The sequence below is a fragment of the Erinaceus europaeus genome, chromosome 14, assembly GCF_950295315.1.
Source record: "Erinaceus europaeus chromosome 14, mEriEur2.1, whole genome shotgun sequence".
Taxonomy (NCBI): Eukaryota; Metazoa; Chordata; class Mammalia; order Eulipotyphla; family Erinaceidae; genus Erinaceus; species Erinaceus europaeus.
In genome coordinates this window covers 17,182,812-17,192,536 of record NC_080175.1, presented here as the reverse complement: position 1 = coordinate 17,192,536, position 9,725 = coordinate 17,182,812, and the positions used below count along the sequence as shown (strand labels likewise).

At 39.1% G+C, this 9,725-nt stretch overlaps 1 non-coding gene across 1 annotated transcript; it reads right to left on the bottom strand.

Annotated features, from left to right (window-relative positions):
* Positions 1 to 8,978: 8,978 nt before the first annotated feature.
* On the bottom strand, positions 8,979 to 9,050 carry LOC132532907 (small nucleolar RNA SNORD31). Its single transcript, XR_009544824.1, has one exon. It is a non-coding gene; the product is annotated as a small nucleolar RNA SNORD31 (small nucleolar RNA).
* Positions 9,051 to 9,725: the final 675 nt, after the last annotated feature.

Here is a 9,725-nt window from a genome sequence, read left to right as displayed (position 1 = left end):
TGCTGAATGTCTTTCAAAGTGGAGGCCTTTGGCACAGTTCTTTGTGTACATCACTTATTTTATTGTATATTGGTGTATACTGTATATGCCAGTGTTCTGGTTGAAGTTCTTTAGAGAAACAGAATGATAAGATTATCATCTATCTATCTATCATAATCTATGAACTCATGTATTATCTATATCTACTCTAGCTTATCTATTTATCCACCAAGCTAGAGATACAGGAAACACATAATTCAATCTGTATCTGAAGGCTTGGAAGTCAGGGGGTCAATGGTGTATTGCTGTTCTCAGTCTAAAAGTTCAAGAATCAAGAACAGTAAGGACAGGAGATGGGCATTGCAGTTGAGAGGAGAAAGAGATAGATAGACAGATAGGTAGATTGATAGATAGATAGATAGATAGATAGATAGGGACTCACTCCACCAATAGTTTCTTCAGTGCAATGAGGGATGAGCTCAAACTTGAGTTTTACATGTGGCAAAGCAGTGCACTGTCCAAGTTAGTTTAGCAGCACTGGACATAGACTTTTATCCTTTAGTCCAGATAGACTGGCTCATATCATTGACTTTAACCATTGGGCACTAGTGTTCACAGAGCTAGGAAGACAAGAAGTAGTCACAATGGCATAGCATTTGTTATCAGCTAGGGGTAGACACTCCTTTTTTTTTTTTTCTAATTTTTTATTAGTGATTTAATAATGACTAACAAGATTGTAAGACAACAGGGGTATATGTCTATACAGTTCCCAGCACCAGAGTTTTGCGTCCCATCCCCCTCCACTGGAAACTTCCCTATTCTTTATCCTTCTCTGGGAGTATGGACTAAAATTCTTTATGGGTTATAGGAGGTGAGAGTTCTGTAATTGTTTCTCCACTGGACATGGACATTGTCAGGTTGATCTATAACCCCAGCCTGTTTCTATCTTTCCTTTGTGGGGTAGATCTCTGGATAGGTGAGACTTTGGGACACACTGGTGAGGTCATTTGTGTAGGAAAGTCAGAATGGCATCATAGTAGTGTCTGCAACTTGGTAGCTGAAAGGTGGTAAGATATAAAGCAGTACAAATTGATTAATAAATAGGAACCATAAAGTAGGAATAAAGCAGATAAAATAAGGGGTCTTTGGGTAGAAAGTAGCTAGGAAGTCTATTTTAGGTATGTTCCAAGGATCCCATGATTTTAGTAACTTTTGCCTGAGCCTGAAAGTCAACATGCAGGCGTACTAAAAATATTGTTTGGGAAGATGTTGTAAGAGTTGAGAATGGGGCAAGAAAGCTGGACTAGGGCAGAGAGTAGCTTTCAAGTATGAGGAAAGTATATAAGTACCATTAACTATTTGCCCCATTGATCTGATCTAGGGCCCATATATATTTATATTTAGCACAGCAGCCTGTGTGATCTCTGAGTCCCTGTTAGTCTGAGCTCACAGTCCCTGTTAGTCCATGATCACAGCTGGGAACATTTTAGGCTATACTCCTTTCTGGACCAGTTTTCTTCGAGTGGTAGAGTCAGCTGACTGAGCCTCCCTCCAGAGAGTGGGGCAGAGAGACAGCACTCCTGAAGAGAGGCAGCTCTGTGTTCCAAAAGTCATTATTGAGTTAGGTGAGCAAACCACAAGGATGGGTATGAAGGATGTAGAGATGAGCCAGGCAAAATCCACAGATTCAGGTGCCTGGCAGGGACAGTCCACAGAAACCAGCCTGTGAAATGCCCAGGATGTCTTCAGAAATAGGTGGTGGCAGGCCCGTGATGCTCAAACACCCTGTAGCTGACAGAATTCTAATACTAAACATCAACATGACATGAAACAAAACTGTGAAAAGCAGCTCATAGTTGTACTTGCTTTGTAAGCAAGATAGGGCCTTTGCTTTCTGTCTAGTGAGGAAGTGTTTGCTGTGGGAATCTTTGCATAAGAGATTGAGCACAGCATGAAGAACTAGTTTCCAAAAGTGTCTTCACCAAAGAAACAGACTCATCTTTTAAGAACAGTTTCTTTTATTGGTTCCCCTTATTTGGTCAGGCGACAATAATTTCTGAGACACTGTTGGTTATAGGCCAGTTCTTTGTAGAGGGAAAGCAAGACTGTGAGGATGCAGTGTTCCAGCTTCTAGAAGACTTTTGTTACCCGGAAAAATTAACTTTTGTAGACACAAAGAGATATACACAATAAAATTCATGGTGGCATTGATTTCACAGTAAGAAAAATGGGTAGAATGCAAAAATCTTTCCTTAGGGGAATTGGCAAGGTGCATGAAGTTCCCTTCCTACCATGGGATACTATGTGGTTATTAAGATGAACAGGTTAGAGAAATGTGCTTCATTCATCAAGGAAACATGATTCTACTTTACATTGGACATTAGTAGGAGAAAGTTGCAAAAATAACACTTAAATAAAGCTTTCATCTATGGGAAAAGTTACAACATTAGTAGGACTTATGCTGATAAAAGAGATACCAAATTGATTGTGCTTATCTTTTTACATTATTTTATTTATTTCTTAGAGACAGAGAGAAATTGAACAGGGTGGGAGAGATAGAGAGGGAAAGGGACAGGGAGACACCAGCTGGCCTACTTCACCACTCGTGAAGGTGGGGAGAGGGGGCTTGAACCCAGGTCCTTGAGTACTGTAATGTGTGTGCTTAACCAGGTGCACCACCGCCTGGCTCCCGACTGTTTGATTATCGGTGATAGAGAGACCTTGGGGAACATTTCATTGCCTACAAGTCTATGAGTTTTTTTTTTTCTTATTATTATTATCTTTTATTGTAAGGATTGTCAGAAATAACAATAAAGATATTAAGTCTTGTGTGAAGTGTTTTGGATAACATGATACATCAATTGTTGTCTTGGCCCCTTGTACAGATCAGAGTCTGATTGGGGAGGACAGTCACCAAGGGAATTGTGTCACCACACTTGAGTCTGTAGTGCTGGCACTGTTTATAGAGGGCTTGGTGCCTCTGGGGGACACTGGGTATATGGGGGGGGTCTCCTGTAGGGAGGAGAGTTGGTCAGGCTTTGTAGACTCTGTGATCTGAGGTCTGGGAAGCATCAACTGCCCATGAATGGAGTGCAGATTCAACTATTGTCAAGTGAAGACCCAAAACAGTCATCAGTGCACTTGCCATTTGAGAAGAAACTCAGTTTCTGGGCCATTCTGAATCATGAAATGCCACCGGAGGCCTGATGGCACAGGGGACATTTTAAAGACAGATGGTCTGAGAGAGGCAAAGAGGTTCAACTTAACTTTTCTGCAGAGCAGTCACATGGTTCTGTGTGTTCCACCACTTGGGTAAACTTGACATTAAATCAGAACTCAGTTGGTGCTCTAAGGATGAATTGTAGATGACCACAATTAATCCTCAAGCTTTCTGCATCACTTCCTCTTTAAATCTTGACTTAATGGTCCAGAGGCGAGACACCAGTGCCATCAGAACCAATATTTATCTCGAGATGAAATCACCAACAACCTCTGCCTGATAACAGGGTAAAAATAAGATCTTCAATTTTTTTTTTGCTGACAGAACTTTTGCTTTTCCAATGTCCTCAGCTCTGATAATTCCATGAAAGTCCCAAGTGGGCACATGAATAACTGTCTCCTTGCTCTTGGGTCTTTAGTGTTAGTCTCTCTGGTGCTTCACTTCCTGGGATATTTCTTGTTAGAGCTTGGCATCCTGCCTTAGTGAGGTGGCTGGGGAATGGTTCAACATAGAGTCCAATGTGAGTCATCTCTCTCCAACTCTATTCTCATGCTGAAGTGACAGAGAGGGAGAAGGAGAGGAGAAAAGGGCAAATTTAAGGAAAAGATGGGACATTTTGGCTTAAAAGAAGCAATAAACTTTTGTATGTGGTTCTGGTGAACAAACCCAGGGCCTCATACATGTGCAACTGAGTGGCCTTCCTGGTCTAATTTTTTGTTCTTTTTAAAAAATATTTATTTATTTATGTATTCTTTTTTGTTTCCCTTGTTTTATTGTTGTAGTCGTTGTTGGAAAGGACAGAGAGAAATGGAGAGAGGAGGGGAAGACAGGGAGGAGGAGAGAAAGACACCTGCAGACCTGCTTCACTGCCTGTGAAGTGACTCCCCTGCGGGTGGGAAGCCGGGGGCTCGAACTGGGATCCTTAGGCTGGTCTTTGTGCTTTGCACCACATGCGCTTAACCTGCTGCGCTACCGCCCGACTCCCAGTTTTTTGTTCTTTTTATTTTACAGAGTGAGACAGGCACACAGAGATAAATGATATCACAGCACTGCTCTACTATTCATGGGGCTTCCTACAGTGGTGCTGGGGCTAAGACAAAGCAAGACCTACATTCTACCAGGTGGCCCTTACTTGGAAATTTTCATCTGCGATGACTGAAGATCTTTTACTTCCTGTCAGTTTGTTTCTACATACTGACCCCAAATGCATAGATTGGGCTGCAATTGAAGGGTAAGGAGTTTAGACTGTGTTCATATCCCTTGTTAACCTCCAAGAACGTATCCTTTTTAAGTTCTATTTTTAGAGGTATGAGAATATACAAATTTATTATTTGGTATAATATACATTTACAAAGATACACAAATGCTAAGTACATTGAAGAATAGTAACAAACATGCTTATCTAATTAGTACCCAAATCAGAACAGAATCTTTTTTTTTTTTTTTTTTTGGATAGGACAGAGAGAAATTGAGAGAGGAGGGAAGATAGAAAGATAGACATCTGCAGAAATGTCTCACTGCTTGTGAAACACCCCCCCACACACACACACACACCGCAGGTGGAAAGCTGGGGGCTCGAAGAGGATCATTATGCTTATACTATGCGAGCTTAACCCGGTGTACTACTGCCTGGCCCCCTCTAATTTTTTTTAAAGATTCATTTATTAATGAAGGGTGGAAAGAGAACCGGAACATTACTTTGGCATACACAATGTTGGGGATTGAACTTGGGACCTCATGCTTGCAAGCTGAATACTCTACCCACGGTGCTAGCTCCTAGGTCATGACAGTTTCTATTTGTGATTAATGTTGGTTTACAAGAGTGTACGATCACAGGATCTAGTTACACACACCATACATGTTGTTTTCGACGGGCTATGTTGTTTTCACCGGGCTGGCTTCATGGGCGGGTAACAGACGACCAGGGACTCATGGTTGAGCTGTAGACAGTATCTCTTTATTCATACAGGACACAGCACAATCTAAGACGAGCTAAGCTAAACTCAAGTACGCTAAAACTCACAATGCTGTCTTTATATATACTTGCCAAGTAGGGTGGAAACAGGATGTGACATAGAGAGGGTGGAGAGAAAAGTGACTGGTGAAAATCAGAGTGTGACAAGGAGGGGGCGGAGCAGGCAAGAATCCTATCACTGAACCACCAGTGCCCTGGAGGGAGTGCTTTATGTAAATGTAAAAGTGATTTATGTAAATAGACCAAAGCTTTGAATGGGATTAAATCTATCCCTATATAGGCATATGGTTAAGCAGAAGCCAGGGGGAGCTGGCATACTATCCAACACATACACATCATCAAAATTCTGTGCTCTCACCTCCCAATGATAACCACCATAATTTATTTACTTTTTTTTTTTTTTGCAAGTTGATGTATATCAGTTATTTAGATTCCACATATAAGTGAAAACATCTAGTAGTGTTTTCGTGTGATTGTTTTCTATCAATGATTAAGAGTATTTGCTGTAGTTAAATATTTGGACTGTAGGATCTTGACATTCATTTGTTAAACATATATTGAGTGCCGGGTGTTGTCAGAACAGAATTAAAAAAAAATATTAATGAAATGGAAATACTGACAAGACTGTAGGATAAAAGCGGTACATTTCCACACAATTCCCACCCCCAGAACCTGGTATCCAATCCCTTCCCTTGATAGATTCCTTATTCTTTATCCCTCTGGGAGTATGGACCCAGGGTCATTATGAACAGACTCTCCTCAGCACCTGGAGGCTGCTCACATGCACTTGTGGTTGCTGTCTGTCCCTACTGTTCACATCCCCTCCTCCTTAACACAGGAATACCTAGTGTCTTGGGTCACTTTTGTCTGCTTTCAATTATATATATATGCAATTATGCTTTTTGTGTTTCTGATTGATTTGGGCCAATACTGTATCAATGGGATTCCTCTGTGCTATTGAATGTATTTGCTGAATCTGTTTATTCAACCATTTGTAGGAACATCTATCCTACTGTTGAAGGGCACTGTGGTCATTTGAGTGGTGGGGCATCACATGGCTCCACAGTGTAGCACTCTGGACTCTGAACTGTGGAGCATTATAAGTCAAAGATACTACGAGCATTTTTGTACATGTGTTAGGGTGACGCTATGTATTGTCCATGTCCTGAGTACATGCAAAGGAGTAAAATTGCTGGGTCTTATGGAATGCAAATCCTCAATTTTAGTTGCTTTTGCTAAATGTTTTTTCAATGTGGTTATACTGATTTATGCTTCTGTCAGCAGCAGTGCTTGAAACTCTCAGTTTCTTTAAACAATCTCCAAACACTTGGCATGTTCTGCCATTTTTATTTTGACCATCCTGGTGGTGGTTTTGTGATTATTTTACTTCGCTGTCTTAATTTTGTTTTTCATACAGGATGGTGAAAATAATGACCTCTTGCTTTTTAAATTTGAAACCAGACTTTCATTTATATGAAATTAAAGAACAGTACAAGACTGATCCAAGGCACGAAAAGTCAGGATTGTGAATGTTTTAGAGGATTCAGATAGCCTCTTATGTGAAGCACTTGCTCAAATCTTTAGTCCATTGTCTTACTGGACTACCTATCTTTTGCTTAGAAATTATAAACATATTGCACTTACACATATCTGTGATTTAAAAAAATATTTATTTATTTTCACTTTTGTTGCCTTTGTTTTTTTATTGTTGTTGTAGTTATTATTGTTGTTGTTATTGATGTCGTCATTGTTAGATAGGACAGAGAGAAATGGAGAAAAGAGGGGAGGATAGAGATGGGGAGAGAAAGATAGACACCTGCAGACCTGCTTCACTACCTGTGAAGCAACTCCCCTGCAGGTGGGGAGTTGGGGGCTCAAACCAGAATCCTTATGCCTGTCCTTGTGCTTTGTGCCATAAGCGTTTAACCCACTGTGCTACCGCCTGTCTCCCATAACTGTGATTTTAAAAGCTTGGTAATATTTTTTGATGAATAGAAGCTCTTAGTTTAATGTAGCATATTTTATCAGTCTTTCATGGTTGTGATATATTTAAGAAATCTTTGCCTGCTCTAACATAATACAAATATTCTTCTAGATTTCTTTCCAAAAGTCTTATTTTCTTTTTAGTATTTATGTCTATAGTTCATCTGAAACTGATGGTGTAGGGTTGAGGTCAAGACTAATTCTTTTTCCCCTTCTGTAGATGTCCACTTGAATCAGTGCTGCTTGTTGAAAAGGTCACACTTATTTGATTGTACTATATTTCACTATTGTCACAGACCAGATAGGTTGCCTCTCACTGCGTTTATGTTCCCTTGCTATCTTCTGTGTCACTGGTCAGTTTGTCTGTCCGGATACTGATACCACACTGTCTTAATTACTGAAACTTTGGTATCAGGTAGTGGAAGTTTTTTGTAGTTGCTTTTCAAGACTTTTTCCTCTTTAAATACTTTCACATAGATTTTAGAATATGCAGTCAATTGCACATTGAAAACTACAATACATTATAGAACAGGGGAAAGAAGAATTAAATAAATGAAGGATAATCATGCTTATGATTTGGAAGCATCAAATCCTATTTACTTTGTGTGTTACTGAAGGGTTTTTTTTTTAAAACTTTTTTTTGGATATTTTTCTTCAGGAATTTTACTGTATTTTTTGTTTTGTTTTATAATCTATTTCCCTTCTTTCCTTCCTTCCTTCCTTCCTTCCTTCCTTCCTTCCTTCCTTCTTTCCTTCCTTTCTTCCTCGCTTCTTCTCTTCCTTCCTTTTTTCCTCTCTCCCTCCCTCCCTCTCCCCTTCCTTCCTTCTTTTCCTCTCTCTCTCTTTAACATCTTCCAAGTTTCCACTCAGGTTTTTTTTTTTTTTCTGTTCCTGACTATCCATTCCAAGAGCTCATATTATATTAAGTTGTCATGTTTTTCTAGTCTTCATCAGTCTGTGACAGTTTCTTGTTCTTTTTGTTTTTCATGACTTGTTTTTGTTTTTGTTTTTCATGACCTCTGAATTTTTTTTTTTCCTTTTTCTTTTTCTTTACCAAAGCACTGCCCAGCTTTGGTTTATGGTGGTGGAGGGAGATTAGGCCTGGGACCTCAGAGCCTGAGGCATGAGTCTATTGCAGAGTTGGGGAGATAGCATAATGGTTATGCGAAAGACTCATGCCTGAGGCTTTGAGTGTCCAGGCTCAGTCTTTAGCACCACTTAGCCAGAGTTGAGTGGTGCTCTGGTCTTTGTGTCTTTCTCTCTGTCTCTGTATCTCTCTCATTAAAATAAAACAGAATATTAAAGAAAGAATATCTTTGCATAACCATTATGCTATCTATCCTCAACCTTGGAAGTTTTGACGAGTACAGTCCAATAGTTGAAGAATGTCTCTCAGCTTGATTTTGCCTGGAATTTTCTTGTAATTAGGGAAGAATGACACAGATGTGACAATTCTATGAAATTAATAAGTCACAGTACTTGTCAACAAAGTATGTTAATACTTTGATGGCCTAGTTAAGGTGGTGCCTGTCAGATGTCTGGAAATGACTGTTTCCCCTTTTTCATTCTGTTCAAAAGAAGTAAGTCTTAAAGTCTTATCCTCATTCAAGGTGAGGGAATGTAAGTAACTTTGTGAGGAAAGGAAGAAACAGATAATATGGGGACTTATTAAGATCCTCATTATAATTAATAAATATTTTAGCAATTATACTCTGAATATTTTCTCTTTTAAAAAATACTTTTATTTATCTTTCTCTTGAACTTTTGATCTCCTCTATTGAAGTCTTCATATCCTGAATCCTTTCTTAAAAATTTTTTCCTCACTCCTCAGGATATACCTATCAGCTACAGTGACTAGACTGGGGGGGGGGTAGTGAATTCATCATTAGAATTTTTAAAAAATTTGAACTATAGTTTCTAGCTTCTTTTTGCTAACTGTATTTCTATGCTCACTGTAATTTTTAAATGAGTCTTAAAATATTTTTATTTAATTATTGTTGGATAGAGATGGAGAGAAATTGAGAAGGGAGGAGGAGATAGAGAGGGAAAGAGACAGAGAGACACCTGCAGCACTGCTTCACCACTTGCAAAACTTTCCCCCTGCAGGTGGGGACCAGAGGTTTGAACCCAGGTTCTTATGCATTATAATGTGAGTGCTTAACTAGGTGTACCACCGCCTGGAATCACAATTATACTCTAAATATTCTATTATTCTTTGAAGTGTCACCTTTTAGTTTTAGCATACGATTCTGGATATTGACTAAATCAGTCATTACTGTGGTGTGCTAACAGTGTTTTACAGTTTCTCTTAGCATTCTATTTTTAAAATTTATTTACATTTATTTATTTTTTTATTGCCACTGCTTATACACTTATAGGGAAATCACAAAAGAGCACATGTTATTTTTTTTAAGATAGAGATGGAGAGAAAAGGATTGAGAGGGAGAGAGAGAGAAGAGAGAGCACTGCACTGAAGTTTTCCTTTTTTTTTTTTTTGTAACATTCCTGTTTTTTTATCTACAAAATTGTAAACTAATAATGGTGTAATAGCACACCATTTTCACCACC